Source organism: Onychomys torridus, chromosome 17 (genome assembly GCF_903995425.1).
Source record: "Onychomys torridus chromosome 17, mOncTor1.1, whole genome shotgun sequence".
NCBI classification, from domain to species: Eukaryota; Metazoa; Chordata; class Mammalia; order Rodentia; family Cricetidae; genus Onychomys; species Onychomys torridus.
The window spans coordinates 15,872,061-15,890,982 of NC_050459.1; positions in this window are offsets into that span (position 1 = coordinate 15,872,061).

Below are 18,922 nucleotides of genomic sequence, written 5' to 3' on the forward strand. Positions count from 1 at the left end.
GCAGATGCATACTCATCAGACCTTCCCCCAGGGTGAGGTGGAGAGTATGTAAGGCTTACATCTTCCTGAATAAACAGAGCTTGTTGTTTTGACATTCTCCCAGAGTCTGTGTCATTGACTCTGTGCCTAGTTGGCCCTCTCCCCCAAAGAGAACAATAGCACAGGATCCTGCCACAATTGACATCTTGTGGTTTTTATCTTTAAGTACACTTATGTGATTTATTGAATTGCATATGTTGAATCTTCCCTGCATTCCAGGGATAAAGCCAACTTGGTCATGGTATATTATCTTTTTGATGTAGGTCTATATTCTGTTTAAAAGTATTTTATTGAGTATTTTTATTTGTTAATTGTTTTTATCAAGACGGGGTTTCTCTGTGTAGCCCTGACTGGCCTGGAACTCTCTCTGTAGACAAGTCTGGTCCTACATTCAGAAATTCACCTGTATTTGCCTCCCGAGTACTGGGATTAGAGGCATACACCACCACCACCTGTTTAATGAGTATTTTTGAGTCTGTGTTCATCAGGGATATTGGCCTACAGTTTTCTTTCTTGTTGTATCTTTACCTGCTTTTGGTATTAGAGTAATAGTGACTTCATAGAAGGATACTTTGAGTGTCTCTTCCCTCCCTCTCTTCCTTTGTCTTCTTTTTATTCATTCTTCTTCAAAAATTGGCTATAGTTCTTATTTGGAAGTCTGGTAGAATTCTGATGTGCATCTATCTGTGTTGGATTTTTTGTTTTTATTATTTAAAACAATTTTAAAATATTAATATATTTGGTCATATTCTTCCTCTTCCCAAGTCCTTCCAGATCCTCTCCTCTTCCATACCCATGCAATTTTAAGTTCTTTCTCAAAAAGCAAACCCAAAACCCAATACAACAACAAACTCCCCAGACCTGGAGAACAAAATACAACCACACCCAGAAACAAAAAGGAAAAACAATTTAAACAAACAAACAAACAAACAAACTGTAATCAAATAAAAGCACACACACACACACACACACACACACACACACACACACACACACACCTCACCCAGAAAAAACAACAACCCCACCCCCAAACCTGTGGAGTCATTAGTCAACTACTCCTGAACGTGAGACCTGCCCAGGAGTGGTTGATATCCTCGGTGTCTTTCCATTGAAGAAAACTGATTTTCCTCCTTCTAGAAGGTATCTATTTTATTTCCCTTTTCCTAATAAGATCTATCTATTCCCTCTAGTTCTTTCCTCTATACTACTCAACATGGTTCTATAGATTGTAGCTTGGTTATCATTGACTTAACAAGCTAATATCCACATATAAGGAAATACATACTGTAATTTTCTTTCTGAATCTGGGATACCTCACTTAGGATGATTTTTTTCCTCTAGTTCCATCCATTTGTCAGAAAATTTCATAATGTCTACTCTTTAACAGCTATTGATACTCTATTTTGTTAAACTTCTATGAATTTGTTGCTTCTGTTAGTGTTAATATGTGGCTTTAATCTGTGGTGGTCAGATAGGATGCAGGGTATTATTTCACTTTTCTTGCAACTGTTGAGACTTGTTTTGTGTTCAAGTCTGTGGTCAATTTTGGATGAAGTTCCATGAAGTACTGAGAAGAAAGTATATTCTTTTGTGTTTGGGTAAAATGTTCTGTAAATATCTGGTAGGTCCATTTGGTTTATAACATTACTTAGCTCCTGCATTTCTCTTTCTAGTTGGTGTGTGGTGCGTGTGTTTCATTCCTTTGGTTTTGCTGGTGCGAGATTATTTCCTGTGTTCTTATGGGTGTAGTTAAGTTTCTTAGGTTGGAGTTTTCCTTCTAGTAACTTCTGCAGGGCTGAATTTGTAGGTAGAGATTGTTTAAATTTGATTTTATCACGAATACCTTATTTTCTCCATCTACAGTGACTGAAAGTTTTGCTGGGTATAATAGTGGTCTCTTAGAGTCTGCAGCACTTCTGTCCTTCTGGCTCTTTGAGTCTCCAATGAAAAGTCTCCATTGAAAAGACCCAATTCTAATAGGTCTTTCTTATTATGTTACTTGGTCTTCTTCTCTTGCAGCTTTTAATATTCTTTCTTTGATCTGTACGTTTAGTGTTTTGATTATTATGTGCCCAATGAAACTTTCTTTTCTGGCCAGTCTATTTCATGTTCTGTATGCTTCTTGTACTTTGATAGGCATTTCCTTCTTTAGGCTAGGGAAATTTTCTTTTCTTTTTTTAAAAAATATATTTATTTATTAATTTTTTTTTATTTTACATACCAACCCCAGTTCCCCCTCCCTCCCCTTCTCCCACCTCCTCACCTCCTTCCCACTCTACCCCCATCCACTCCTCAGAGTGGGTAAGGCCTCCCATGGTAGTCAACAAAGTCTGGCATACCAAGTTGAAGGAGAGCCTAGCCCATCTCCATTGTATCAAGGCTGAGCAAGGTATCCCACCACAGGTAATTGGCTCCAATAAGCCAGTTCATGCACCTGGGTAAGTCCTGATCCTGTTGCCAGGGACCCCACAAACAGATCAAGCCACACAACTGTCACCCACATTCAGCGGGTCTAGTTTGGTCCCATGCAGGTTCCCGGGCTGTCAGTCCAGAGTCAGTGAGCTCCAACTAATACCGGTCAGCTGTCTCTGTGGGTTTCCCCATCATGACCCCCTTCTTCTCCTCCTCCTCCTCCTCCTCCTCCTCCTCCTCCTCCTCCTCCCCCTTCTCCTCCTCTTCCTCCTCCTTCTTCTTTTTATAGGATAGGGAAATTTTCTTCTACAATTTTGTTGAAAATAATTTCTGTGTCTTTGACCTGGATTTCTTCTTTTTCTCTTCCTATTATTCTTAGATTTGGTATTTTTACAGTGTCCCAGATTTTCTGGATGTTTTGTGCCAGGAGTAACATTAACCAGTGTACCTACTTCTCCTATCATGCCTTCAGTGTCTAAGATTTTCTTTCCCATCTCTTGTATTCTGTTGGTGAAATTTGCCTCTTTGGTTTCTGTTCAAGTTCCTAAATTTTTCATTTCCAGATTTTCCTCAGTTTGAGTTTTCTTTCAGGTCTTGAATGGTTTTATTAATTTTTTTCCACTGTCTATTGGGGTTTTCATGGATTTCTTTAAGAGATTTATTCATTTCCTCTTTAAGAACCTTTATCATATTCATAAAGGCTGTTTTAAGGTCTTTTTCTTGTGTTTCAGCTATGTTATAATATTCAGGGACTGCTGTGGTAGGGTTGTTGGGCTCTACTGGAGACATATGTTCTGGCTCTTATTGTGTTTTTATGCTTGAATCTAGACAACTGGTATTGAGAAGATTATAATTCTAAGTGCTGTTATCGGTTTTTATCTTTGTTGGATAGATGTTTTGTTTCTTGTTTTCTGTTTTCTTTCTAGTTCTTAGGAGAGTGTGATGGCTGTGTTGCCTGTAGGAGAATCTTCTAGGGCCTTGATAAGTAGCTGCTGGGAATTCCATGTAAAATGTGCTTTTTTAGTATTGAGATCTGAGACTTAGGAATGGGGATGGCCTGGGGGTGGTGGAGGTGCTGTGCATGAGGGTGGAAAGCAGGGTGTCCCACTAGGGTCTGCTTAGTTGGTCCCCAAGGAATGGGAGCAGAGAATGAGGAGAAGGCACAGTGAAAGGTCTGTTTCATATTTCTTTCTCATTCTCTATGGTATGCTCATTCTTCTGTTCAGTCAAAAAAATCTTGCTTTCTGTACTTTCTTTAGATTTGGTCTGTTGGATATGAATTATTCTAGGCTATTTATATCATGGGAAGGTTTTTTTTCTTCCATCAACCATGGTGGATATCTTTACTGGGCATATTATTTTAAGTTGGCAGCCATCATAGTCTCTTAGGACTTGGGATGCATTGTTTCAGGCTCTTTTGGCTTTCAAAGTTTCAATTGAGAAAACTGATGAATTTTTCTTTATATGTGATTTCTGTTTTGTCTTCTCAGGTTTCAATATGTTTTAACTATAATATTCCATGGGGATTTTCTTTTCTGGGTCTGTCTACTTGGTGTTTTGTGTCTATCTTGTACCTGTATGGATGTATCACTCCCTGGTTAGGGAAGTTTTCTTCTATGATCTTGCTGAGGATCTGGTATATGCCATTGACTTGGGATTCTTCTCCCTCACCTATGCCTGTAATTTGTAGTTTTTATCCTTTTATGGTGCCTTACATTTTCTGTATGTTTCTTTCTTGTTTTTTAATTTTTATCTTTTATAGTCTTTACTCATTTAGTCTAGATTCACTACATTATCTTCAAGTCCTGATGTTTTATCTTCTACTGTAGTAATTCTTCTTATAAGGCTTTCCTTTGAGTTTTGTAGTTGAATTGTTGGTTTTTAAGTTCCATTATTTAAATTAATCTTCATTTCAGCTTGAGTCCTCTTTACCGTTTTTCTCTCCTCATTGAGTCCTGTTTTAAAGTTCTGGAATATCATTATTTCCATCAAACTTAAGTTTGTGTCTTCATGGGCATCACTTAGGCATTTATCCTTCCTAACATTTTTCTCCTCAATTTCATTGAGATGTTTCTTTGTGTCTCCTTTAAGCTCCTTGACATCATTGATGAAGTTTATAATTGTTCTTTGAAATTTTGTGCCTGGGTTTCATCTTGTTGGTAAACATTTCTGAAGGACTGCTATGTTTCAGAGAGAAGATACTGGCTTGACTATTCATAGTTTATCTTTTTTTCAATGAGATCTGGGCATGTGAGCTTCTTTTGTTAGTTCTAGGTCTGATATGGAGAGATCAGGTTGAGGCAGAAGGGAAAATTTGTGGCCAGGTTGGGCCTAGATGTTGGAAAGGTCTTGCATAGCATGAAGTCTGGTGGATAGAGGGGACTGAAATAATATATAGGATGTGCCTTTTGTTCCAAGCTTTAAGTGTGGGTTAGATTTGGCTGGGTGGAAAATTTTTATGTGACATTGGAAGAGCCTGTGGGTTGACAGATAGATATGGAGGGTCCTGACAGATGCCTAGAGGTTGGTTGTGGCACAGGTAGGGGTGGCCAGACTATACCAGGGCACTGAATGTGGGTTTCAGCCTGAATCTGGTGGGTTGGGGAGGGTTAGAGCTTAGGGAGGGTCAGGGAAACTTACTTGTCTAGACACTGGAGAAGAATGTGGATGATCTGGCTGGAAGGGGAGTTGGATATGGTACAGAATTCTAGTTTTTATTTTTAATTGAAATGTAAAGTAATACATTTTATGATCCCATTTCCATACTTACTTTTTGGATTGGTTCTCTTTCTCTTTTCCTTTCTTCATACCCTTTTGCCATTAATATGCCCCTTTCCACTTTCAGTGTGTTTAATTTTGATTACTCTTCCCCCTTCCTTGAAACTCCTTTTTAACCCTCTCATGGTCCTCTTTATAGTTCCACAACCTGTACCTAAACACGTAACTATACATATATGGAATGATGCTTCTACAGTAGTAGGTTTCAACTGAATTCTCTGAAAAAAATCTTTATCCCTCTCCATGCCCTTTCTCTACCCTGCCCTACATGTCCAAACTAAATTTAAGCCTTCCTGTTCCATTATTCTCCTTTAATCTTTCACAAACAAGTTTCTTGTATTGTCTGAAAATTTTCTGGAATCATCTATATTTGATGAGTTCATAGATGTCAAGGATTCTAAAGAAGACTGACATAGCTCTGTAGGTGTCCAGAGCATTGACCAATGTTAATCCCTTAAGGAGGCAAGCATGTGATGACCAAATATCGCATACTTTGGAATGCTTTTCAAGCTAACAAATGTAACAAGACTGGAGGGCTACTCCTTGGCAAAATAGGGGCCTAAAAATATGATCTGAGAAAACCCACTTTCCAATTGAATATCTGCATTACTGAATGGAAAGCTTCAATACCTATCACTAAGAGACTTACCTACAGAAGCCTAAGGCTCAGATTTGGGGACATGATGAGGTTAGAAGGGGAAAGATGGGTGTAGATGTGATCATATTTCATTATATACATGTATTCAGTTCCAAAAAATAAAGAAAAAAATTTAAAAAGTTTTCTAAAAAGAAAAGTGACAACTAAGATTTGCATACTTGATTGAAAGAATGAAAAATTTAAATATAAATTCATGGTATAGGATTATCAAATCAAGCTCATTATAACAGTTGTCTCCATTGTCTATGGTATGACAGCTGAGATTTACTATCCCAGTTGTCTTATATACCATCACTGGATATAATCATTCAGCTGCAACATATTATGAGATATCCCTCCTTCTTAATTGAAAGTATGTATTCTATGCCCACTAGCTTCTCATTCCTACATGCCCCTGTAATTAGTAAACAACATTTTTAATTCATTGTTTCTATGTTATAATTATAAATTATATATAGTGTCACATTTTGACATGTGAATATCTTTCTGTGGTAGTGTGTGTGTGTGTGTGTGTGTGTGTGTGTGTGTGTGTGTGTATGTGTGTATGTCTTTCTGGCAGATTTCATTTAGGTTGATATACTCCAAAAACATTCATCAAATTGCCAGTGGCAGAAATCTATTCTTTATAAAGTTTGGATGGTATTCTGCTGTGTATATACTCCACATTTTCCTTGTTCTTTATTCAATTAAGCTACAGTGATGTTTAGAACATATTTTGACTATTGTGAATAATTATAACATGAATTGATAAATAGTCTTATTAATAAAAAAAACCCAGAGCCAGAGATTGGGGTGAAAACTGAGAGATGAGAGAGCAAGCCAGCCACGTCTTACCTCTAGGAAATCTTCAACCAAAGAGAGAGCTACTTTCTGTACACTCATGCCTATATCTTTTCTGTGCCCTGCCATCTTACTTCCTCTCTCCACCAAGCTACATCACTTTCCTCTTTCTGCCCAACTCTATTACTTCCTGTCTGTCTGTACAGACCTCCAGACCTCTATGGTTAACTAGTGCTAGGATTAAAGGTATGTGCCACCACACTTGGCTTTGTTCCCAGTGTGGCCTTGACAGAGATCCAGATGAATCTTTGCATCCTGAATGCTAGGACATTGTGCTACCACTGCCTGACCTCTATGTTTAATATAGAGGCTGGCTTTTTCCTCTGTTCTCCAGGCAGGCTTTATTTATTAGAGTACAAACAAAATATCTCCACATTTTTCTCTCTTTTTTATCTAAAGTAAAAAATTATAACTAATATAAAAAACTATATACATTAAGTACAATAACTATATACAATACATACAGGAAATAAATATATCAACAATGTCTAATCCATTAGCATTTGACAAATTCAGAGAAATATTCCATTATTTATCCTATCTCTGTGAATCCAAAGGATTGTATCTAATTGACCTTCTATTCTAATTTGCATTACCCAAACTATCTTTTTTGATGTCTTTCAAACTTATACACTTTACACCTCTTTAGTGAGTTTCTTTTCTGAATTTGTTAACAAGGAAAATTTTAACTATCTAGTCTTCAACACCTTCAGAGACTTGAGAAGGAAATAAATATTAGTTAAACAGGAAGTGGAAACAAGTGACTTCCAAAAAATGTGAGTTATGTCAGAAACAGCTAGCCACCTGAACAGTTACCCAAGGTTTCTCTGCAACGTTGGGACACCTATCTTCAGCCTACAGGCCTAGGATATCTGACAGACTCATCTGTGAGGCAGGATTTTCTAAAAGCCTACTTTGTCTTGGCAAGGATCAGCAGCCCTTTCTTTTGTGTCCTGCTTATCCATTTTGGACAGCATACTGTCAGTAGTTGAGGCAAGGGCATTTTCTTGCCCAGTGGCTAAAACTTCTGCCATGATAAAAGTAAATTCCATATGGAGTTTCTTCAATGTCCATCATCTTCTCTGAAGTAGACTGGTGCTGCCACAAGCAGACATATCTCATTGTCATAAAAAAAGAAAAAAATCTATTTTATTAAAACATCTTGGCCAGGTGGTGGTGGCGCATGCCTTTAATCCCAGCACTCGGGAGGCAGAGGCAGGTGGATCTTTGTGAGTTCGAGGCCAGCCTGGTCTACAGAGTGAGATCCAGGAAAGGCACAAAGCTACACAGAGAAACCCTGTCTCGAAAAACAAAACAAAACAAACAAACAAAAAAATCTTAAATGCCATATTCTGTAGATCTCTGAAGTATTTGTAGATGATCTGTATATCTAAATACATCTGCTTGACCTTGAAAACATACCTAATATGACTACAAGTTTGATTGTAATGACTAGCTACTAACTTTCATTTCTTTAATATCCTAAATAGTTAGTAATAACTTTCAAGGACTAGAAATTTACATTACATTGTCAATTGAACTGTATAGGTACAATACCTTGAACAAGATTAGAAAAAAAATATATATCTATATACAGTATTTTCTGACAAAATCAATCTCAAATTTGTATCAATATACATAATTTATATACAATATACAAAAATCCAATCCAATGTAAAATATTTAAAACTAGTAGTTGCCTTTTAAAAGTAGATTCAATAATACACCTTTTTATCTTGTCATATCTGTATATTCCCCATTTTTCCTTTTCAGAGTAGATTCAATAATCTACCTCTTATCTATATCCTCTTTTTTCTTTTTCAAACAATAACCTTAAATCTGATTTCATTTGTTTAGCCTTTTTCCTGACCATTAACAATAACAACTTGTAACCAACCATCCTAAACAATGACAATTTTCCAAAACCCATTGAAAGACCCAAAAATGCCCCACTCCCACCTCTTAAGAATGTGGGCCTGGTGTTCTTAAAATTACTTCCTGCTGTCTGGGAGCAACAGCATCTTTAGGGGACCCTGAATAGAAAATGTTTGAGTTAATTGTCAAGTTCTGAGAGTTATCTGTATCATTTGTAGTCCAGTTTCTGCATAATGTGAAAATGAAGGGCTTTTTTCAAGTCCTTGTTTGAGTAGTTTGTAAGAATCATCTCAGCTAGCCATCTCAAAATTGTCCTGACCAGTTTGTAGTCCAAAGATAATCTTTGGGTAGTGTTTGACAGCTTGATGGTATTATCATCATCCTGATGAAATCATTGTTGTGGGGCCCCATTGTTATTATTATTTTTTGATACTTCAGATGCGGTCTTGGTTCCCTACAGAAAACTGATAGAAACTCAAACCTGACAAACATGTACAGGCAGCTAGATGAAGTCTTTTTTCTGGGATTAGTTAGTACTCTATGACCATTAATATCATGACAAAACTTTAAAAAATATATATTAATCTTATACATTTTGATATAAAATTCATACCTTAAGAAAAGTTTTAAATAGTCAAAATAGAACAAAAGAATTATGAGATTAGTGGCAATAGAATAGCCCCTTAATTTTTTTTTCTGTCCCATATCAGATGGCTCTTCTGATATGATACAGGGATTTTGCGTTTTTTTTTTTTTAACAACATGCTTGGGTTTAGAGAAGGAGAGAGCAATGTTCCAACTCCAAAGCCAGCTTTAATTTTTAATTGAGCTGGGACTTCATAAAGACAACTTGTATTATGTGTCTGTAGAGAACAGCAGAAACAAATATTTAGGAAGACTTATGAAATTTTATATGTGATATACCACTAGGACAATTTACTCTTTTTCTTGGGACATTTTTTTTCTGGATGATTTGTCCTTTTTCTTCAGATGTCTTTTTTGTCCAGTGTACTTCAGATTCCTTAGACTTCATTCTCCTGAAAGACAAAAACAAAAACCCTTCTCCAACCCTAACTTTAGGGAGGTTCCCTTTTGACAAGTTATATCTGATTATATCAAAAGCATTCATATCTAACCATTCTCAATTTTGATGATATATATTACTTTTCTTCTCCTATAGAAATAAAAGCAAAACCTCATCCCCAACGTAATACATATCCTGGTTTCCATTCTGAGGTCAACACATCTTTAAAGTATACAGGCTGGTTTAATTCTGTAGTTTTTTCTATTATCCAATGTCGCTCCACAGCTGTTCCTTTTTATTAGCATTGAGAAAATTCAAAGTTAATAGAGCATTATGTAATCTATTTCTGGGGAATTTTGTTACCCCTTTTTGTTTATTTAGCATATCCTTTAAAGTTCGATTCGATCATTCTATGACTACTTGGCCCATAAGATTGGGTGGTATATGTGTAATTTGCTTTATATTGTAATAAGCAAAAAAACTGTATCATTTTAACAGAGACATATGCTGGATCATTGTCAGTTTTAATTTGTGCAGTTATACCCATGATGGCCATAATTTATAGTAAATGTGTGATAACAGAATTAGCCTTTTTGGAACTCAGAGTCATTGCCCATTAAAATCCTGAATAGGTATCAATGGTGTGGTGTACATATTTCAGTTTTCCAAATTCTGCAAAATGAAACACTCTATCTGCCAGATTTCATTCCTCTGAGTACCCTTTGGATTACATCCTGCTAGTAGTGGAGTTTGATTATAAAAAGAACAAGTAGGACATTTTCTTATAATTTCCTTGGCTTGTTGCCAGGTTATGGAAAATCCTTTTTTAAACCCTTACTATTGACATGATTTTTTTAAGTGAAATTCTGAGGCCTCCTGCACATTTCCTATCAATAGCTTATCAGTCTTATCATTTCCTTGTGCTAGAGGGCCTGGCAGATCTGTATGGGATCCAATGTAAGTTATATATATGGGTTGATTGCTATTCCTGCTTATATCTTATAACTGAATAAATAATAAGTTAATTTTGACTCATCAGGGATAAATTCTGCAGTCTCAATGTATAAGACCACTCTTTCAGCATGCTGAGAGTCAGTGACTATGTTGAGAGGTTCCAAAAGTCCATTAATACCATCAGAATAGCATATAATTTTGATTTTTAACTGAATTATAAGGACTTTGAACCATTTTACTTAAGTTTTCTGATTTGTAACTTGCCTTTCCTTGTTTGTTTGTGTCTATATAAAATGTAGGGGCTCCAGATATTGGTGTTTCCTGCACAATGTAAGACAGGCTCCAGTTAGTTCTCTTTATAAGTTGAATTCTATCACTTTTTATTTGTTGTTAATCTCTCCCAAAAAATTACTTCAAGCTCTTTGCCAAAGTTCACTTTCTGCCCATAATTTTTCAATGTCCTCCTCAGTTAAAGGTAATACAATTTCTACTGGGTTTATTCCTGCTAATCAATGAAGTCTCAATTTTCCTTCTAAAATCATGTCAGAGATCTTTTCCACATAAGTTTTTAATTTTTACTCTGTTTATTTGGTAGGAATATCCATTCCAATATAATATCTTCCCTCTGCATTAAAATTCCTGTAGGAGAATGCTTAGAGGGTAAAATAACCAAAGTGCAATCAAACGTTGGATCCGCACAATCCACATGTACATCCTGTATTTTCCTTTCCACCAAAGCCAATTCTCTCTCAGCTTCAGCTGATTGTTCTCTTGGACTATTTAAGTCCTTGTCATCCTCTAAGGTTTTGAACAAATTACTCATTCCATCATTTTTTACCTCAACAGTGGTCCATAGATAGGAAATGTCTCCAAATAATCTTTAAAAGTCATTAAGAGTCTGTAACTGATCTCTCTTAATTTGCACTTGTTGGGGTGTAATTTCTTGTAGACCTATTTTATATACTAAATAATTAATAGAATCTTCTCTTTGTATCTTTTCAGGAGCATTTTGTAATCTCCAACAAGGTGAAATTTTCTTTACTTCTTCAAATATTCTTTCTAAGTTATCTGCATTTGAATCAGCTAGTAAAATGTCATCCAGGTAATGATAAATTATAGATTTAGGAAACTGTTTATGTATTACTTCCAATGGTTGTCATACAAATATTGGCACAGGGTTGGGCTATTTAACATTCCCTGTGGGAGGACCCTCCACTGATATCTCTTGACTGGCTGAGAATTATTATAAGTAGGTACCATGAAGGCAAATTTTTCTTTGTCTTTTTCTTGTAAGGATGTTGAGAAGAAATAGTCTTTTAAATCAATAACTTTAAGAGGCCATCCTTTAGGTAATAGAGTAGGTAAAGGAATTCCAGATTGTAGAGAAATGACGATGACCACCATTAGATAAAGGCCTTCCTTGTCCTAGGTTTTCTTAGGACCATCCAAATTCCTATGTACTTCTGTATACGTAGTGGACCTTGACTTCTAAATGTTATGTCAAGATTAATCACACAGTGTTACTCATGAGGATTTACATTGCCTTCCAAAACACTGTTTCCATTTCCTGATTTATAGAAGCTAACTTGGATATAATGTATTAAAGCAAATATTAAGGGAGTAGGGTGTTACAACCCTTGTTCTCAAATTTGGATCAGGTCAGAGATTTAATAAATATAGGTTTAGCTAGCAGAGATTTTTACATTTGATGCTGTGACTCAGTGATATAAAAAGGATTCAGATTCTATGTGTAGTTGTTGGAATAAATGCCATAAGCCCAAAATGCTCACTATTAGAAAATAGCAGTGTCTGTTTTCCCCCTTCACCTTAGTTCACAGAATTGCTCTTACTCTCTTCTCACCAACTCTGGAAGCCTCATGAGTCTATAGTCTTTTTGGAGTCTTGTAAGAAATAAGTTAATAGATTAAAAGTATAAAGCTAGTCTTATCTCTGAAGAGTGTTGCAACAGTCTTTTGTTGGTCATAACTTGGTGTGGGAATGGCAGCCACTGGATTCAGAAACCAAAATGCAGTGATGGTAATTGGATCCAAGGGTGGCAGGTACCCATGGCAGCGTGGAAACCTACAGATATGAGGGGGATTGGAAGGTGGTCTTGATGGTTGGATCTGAATAAGTCCTGAAGACATAAACTATTTTTAGGTAGAAGTGGCTCCATGTCCCTGCTCCCTCCTCTTGACACCTGAGATGACTTCCTGCTCTGAGTAAAATGGTCTTCAATAGGACATTTCTTCAAAAAATCAAGTGGAATAATATTTGCTTAATTTATGGCCATATTTCCCCTTGAACAGACATGTGTTTTGGACTGGCCTGTTCTTCACTGCAGGTACCCTGAAATAACCCACATTTTCTTAACTCAATACAAATTAACAGAAGACTCATTTTAATCTGAGGAAGCTACACCTCAAAGAATGTTTTCCTTTATTAAAGCAATGGTTATACATTCTTCCTTTTGGTGTTTCTCCTCCATCTTTTTATACAGCACTTGTATTTTCCTTCTAAACAGGTGCCAACTTGAGTATAAAATAATGAGCATCTTTTGGCTTCACAGATTCCTTTTATCTTGGCACATTGATGTGTGACTTTACCAGCAACTACAAGAAAAAAAAAGCAGAAAAACCTGACTGTGGGCTCTAGCTGAAGTGATTTTTAGCATGTTTGATGAAGGCATGAGAGTTCTACACCAAGTACATAGAGAATTTTATAATTTAAAGAACTGTTCACAACAGAAATTCAGGATTTCTAATAAAAACAGACCTGTCTTGAACTCACCCAGGGGAGCTCCTGGGCTCAGTAAACATAAACTCACTTACCAGGGAGAGTTCCAGGGCTCAATAACCATTAACTTGCTTACCAGGGAGAGGTCCAGGGCTCAATAACCACATAGCTAGTAGTGATTACATTAGAAGGGGCATGTGGAGAGTATTCCTTTCTATTTATTTTGAGATAGGAAGTCACTCTATAGGACTTACTGGTCTGGAATTCATTATGTAGCTCAGGCTGGCTCTGAATCACAGAAATGCTCTTTTCCTGTCCTCATAGATGCTGGGATTAAAGGAAGAATCACCATCTCTGGCTGTAGAAAATTCTCATCCCCACAAACTATTCAATGGGCTGGTGGTGCTATGGAGGAGGGAGAAAATGGAGTGACATTCTGGTTTTACCATTCCAGCACTCTCTCAGAGAACTATCACAGCCTAAGCCACTCAGTTACTCACACTAAATCCATTTTTTTCCTGAGTTTGGTCTCATATTTTTCTCTACATTATATAGGCTCTGGCTTCTGTTGCTTATGATTGCTGTAAGGGCAATGACCTCACTAATGTTGGCCTTAAGTATGATCATACTCAGACTCTCTACAGGTGAACAACCAGATTTTCTGTCCTTTTGTGGTACTGTTTATGCTGGCATGATTCTAAGAGGATGCTTAGTGTACTCTATGTTCCCTGGAAAACTAGTTGTAACTGATTGTCTGTTTCTAGGAAGAGCAGTAGAAATAAAATTTTGAAAGCACTTTGATAGAAGTTCACTCTGCTTTCTTTAGTTTGTTTTTCTTAATGAGATCATCAATCCAATTATTCATATATGTATGTAAACATATGTATACATATATGTTTCTTTTCTTTATTTTTGATCAGTTTTGTGGTTATTTTAAATTGTCAACTTGACAGAATCTAGATTCACTTGGGAGATGGGCCTCTGGTATGCCTGTGGAGATTATCTTGATTGTGTTAATTGATGTGGAAAGATCCAATGTAACTGTGAATGGGACTATTCCCCAGGCAGGCATCATTGAATGTACAAAATGGAGAAACTGAGCAAGTATGTCCTCATTCATTGTTCTCTGATTTTGAACTGTGGATTATTGTAGTTTCCTTTGTAATTGTTTTTTCTTTTCCCAGAGCTGAGGACTGAACCCAGGGCCTTGCGCTTGCTAGGCAAGTGCTCTACCACTGAGCTAAATCCTTAACCCCTCCTTTCTAATTGTTGTGACAAAATATTCTGACAAAAACAACTTATGGGTGAAAGTATTTCTAACTGTGTCTTGCTAACCAGCTGCTCTGTCCAGAGTGATATGAAGGCTGCAGTGCTGTTGTTTTAGGCAATGGGCTTACAGTCTCTAGATGGACTCTGAATGCCACTGTGGGATATTCCCAGGGGATATTTCAGAGATCAATGTTGGGAGCCAGGCTGATCCAAAGCTTTTGTGGTAGTCCCCCCAAAAGGGAACTCTAGTTCTGTGTCCTTTCCAGGGGCAGACTTGGCATGGTTTGGTCTGGGGATGGGGATAGTGTTTCAAATAAATCAAAGTTTTTTTTTCCAAGACAGGGTTTCTACATGTAGTTATGGTGCCTGTCCTAGATCTCACTCTGTAGACCAGGCTGGCCTCGAACTCACAGAGATCTGCCTGGCTCTGACTCCTGAGTTCCGGGATTAAAGGTGTGCACCACTACCACCCGGCAGAAATCAAAGTTTTGGTGAGTTCCAAGGCTACTGTGTGCTCAGTCTGTGACACATTGGAGATATTCTGTGTTCCCTTTGTGCAACACTGATTGATTAGCTTCCTGATAACTTTGTCTCATTGTATGATAGCCTTCTTCTGACTGTTCCATTTCCCCCCTGCAAATTACATCTAAGATTCTATATTGCTTGGCATGAGCCAATAGCTCGTGTAAGACCTCCTGACTCCAAGTTTCCTATCTTCTTTATTATTTTTATCTTCTGTTCTCCCCTGTCACTGAAGAATGGCCTGCTGGTCCGTGCCAGATCAGAGAGGTAGAAGAAGTTAGGCCATCTAGTCATTGAGAAATTCCTTGGCGAGACACATAGTATAGACAGAGAAGATGGGAATTGGAGCATAGACTCCTATGTCCTTGAATCCTCTTCTTTGCCTCATTTTGAAGGCAGGAAATGAACCCAACCTAAATGATATGTGTGTTCAGCATTTAGGGAAAGAAAGAAAGATGTCTTGGAGCTATAAATGCCTATTTAGAGGGCTAGATTAATTTAGCTGATTTCCTGTGGAGTACAGTTAATGACATGGGGACAGGTACATCAGAGAGACAAAGTGCTGTGGATATCGCTCTGTGTGCTGTAAATGTGTTGCTCTATTTGGTTAATAAATAAAATGCTGATTGGCCAGTAGCCAGGCAGGAAGTATAGGTGGGACAAGCAGAAAAGAGAATTCTGGGAACAGGAAGGCTGAGTCAGGAGTCACCAGATGGACACAGAGGAAGCAAGATGTAAAAGTACCAGTAAGCCACAAGCCATGTGGCAACTTATAGATTAATGGAAATGGGTTAATTTAAGATATAAGAACTAGATAACAAGAAGCCTGCCATAGCTATACAGTTTATATGTAATATAAGTCTCTGTGTGTTTACTTGGGTCTGAGTGGCTACAGGAGCTGTGTGGACATAAGAAAACTTCAGCTACAACAAAGCTTTGCTAATGGGAATGCCTAGTAAATTACCTTTTCCATTCTTGCTCATTTGTTATTGGCCTGTAATTTTCTCCCATACAAATCAATTTCTGAAAAAACCATCTTCCATTCTGTTTCTGTGCTATTAAAAAACCTTTAGGGTTCTCTAGCCTTAGCCCTAGATGTGTGGCCTGTTGATTCCACCTCAGGCCATTCTTGAACTTGTTCTTGGGATGTATGACCCTTCCTGCTCCTGCCCTTCAGTGTCATGCTACACTCTAAACTCTGGAGGTCTCCACAAGGCCACATCACAACTGAAGCCTTGGGTTGGGGTCTTGATCTACTGAATACTAGTCATGTGATGGGGGTAAACTCTCCAAGAAATGGGTTGTGACTTCCTTTTATTCATAGAGGCATTGTGAGGAATGCATTAAAATAGGAACCTTTGTGTTTTATTTTATTTCTACACTTCATACACACTGCTTTTCAAGATCCGCATGCTGCATCTGTCACAATTTTACCTACTCTAGAACCTCATGTTCATGGTCTCCATGTTAGCCCAGCGTATTGTAATCATGTGTTAAGTGGATCCATGAAAGACAGTAAAGGAGCAGGCACCTGGCTCCAGATAGGAATCTGGGCTCTCAGGGAGCTATGCCTTCCTGCAGGTAAAGAGGAATACTTTCTACAAAGAATATGTCCTAGATGACCATGACAAAAAAGGGGTTAAAGGTCTTGGGAAGTTTCTCTTACTAGTTTTTTATTCTGGCCAGGCTCATTGTCCTGATTCCTAGGGCACAGATTGAGACCCTGATGCCCGTTGGCTGTCAGCTGTTGACCCTAGGAGTGCTCTTCTGTTGATTGTTCCTCAGACCCAGAACACATTTATCACCTGTTTGTAGACTCCATGTTCCCAGCCCTGATCAGGGATTTATCGGGTCTTGGTACTTACCTGGATTGATCTGGAAGATGTATAGGCAGAGCATCAGCCACAGAAAGCAGAAGATCTTCATGGTTGTTGAGCTGATTAGAAGACAAACCCAGAACTGGAATACTGAGCTCAAAGACAAACCCAGAGTACAGAATGCACCTGTTATTAATAGACAGCCAGGATGACGTGACCTCAGAGATAACTCTAAGGAGGGGCGGCAATCTAGAGCCAAGCTTCACATCTTTTATCTTGAGGCATCTCAAATCCTGAGGTCATTCCAGTCTTTGTTTGCCTGGGCCTAGATGTTGATCTCATCCTGGAAATGCTAATTTCCTCTTATCTAAACAGGGCAGGTGAAAGCTCCATAGGAAACTCACACAATTTTTAAAAAAATGTGTTTACTTCCAAGGTTTTTTAAAACTTACAAAATTGCATATTGGTTGGTTTCATTTATAGTTTGTACCCCATTATTTTATAGTACAGGACATGTATAGGAGGTAGAAGGAATTATTTTCTTCAGACTTTCATGTTATTATGGTTTAAATGACATCATTTAAAAATATTGTGGATATATCACAAACTTTCAGACAAAAGTGATGATGAAAATGTCCGTGCATATCAAGAATTTGCTACAAATGTTCCATCCTAAACCCTGGCCAGAGTCACCTAAAAGGAGACAGGAAACCAGGAGCATGGGTCCTGTCTGCCCTTGTCATATGGTCTCACTGACACACAGCTGTCTACTCACTGACCTATTGTCTGTGGGATTTTCAGCCTTTGGGGATAGCACTAGACAGTTACCTCAGACATTTATGTGACTAGCAAAATGAGAATACAAAAATATTAAAATATTTATTTCTGACTTTCCTACAAAACACTTTTTACCAGCTCAGGCATCAAGCTGTTGCTATTGTCCAATGTCCCCTGTGATTACAGGTGGCTCTAAGACTTGCAATCCTGTTGGTCCCTGAGTGGGAATGTCCTCAGTAACTACAGATGCAGGGACCTCCTTATTTCTCACCATGGATCCAAACATGGTCCCACTCTGATTTTGGCTCTTTTCTGTCTTGTACTGTAAAACACCTGCCATCTTCTCTTACCTTTGGGTTGTTTGAGAAACTAGGTCATTCTTCTGATAGAGTGTCTTCCACTCTGTATTGGACTGATTCTTTTAGGATCGATTTCCTAGTCTTTCACTTCTGTTCTTTGTGGATTAGCAGTAAGATCTGGAAACTCAACTAGACTCATTGTCATCTGTGGGCAAGAGTATTTTATACCAAGTCTCTCTGTCCTTTGTCTCTCCCAAGAGGAGCTGCAGTAGTTAGTGTCTGTATGTCTCTCTCAGTAAGGCCAAGGCTGATCCTCTGGTGTGGTTTGTGTTAGCCTACTATCGTCACATTCTAGGATGAACGTTTTGCAGAGTGGCCTTATAATAATCTGATGGTGTTTTATATTTGTGGTTATATTCAGTTGTAAAGTGATCCAGCCACTTTAATTCTTTCATGTCTATTTACTATGGAAAAGTTTTATTAGTAATGGAATGCAGATAATGTCATTATCTGCAATAGTGAAAGATCCATACCACCCAGTATCAAGTAATTATGTTTATCACAGTATACCTTCCTTTTGAAATAGCATGTCAATATGGTGAGAGAATACTCACTAGACATTTCCAAGAAGTGGGTGTATAGGACAAAAAAAGATAGTTCTGTTGTGTTTGAAAAGTGTCCTGATCTTGCATTTATATGATGGGTATGTTGCTGACATGCTGTGTTACTCTTCTTGTACTTTTCTTGACATCCCAAGGGAGTACAGGAGTGTTTTGCCTATAGTTTAAGAGACACAGTCCATCATGATATAGAAGGCGTGATGGACGGAAAATGCAATCATGTTGAATTCACAGTTAGAGAATCAGAGAGACGGGACTAGGGAGATGGCTCTGTGGGTGAGAATGATTGTTGCATATATGTA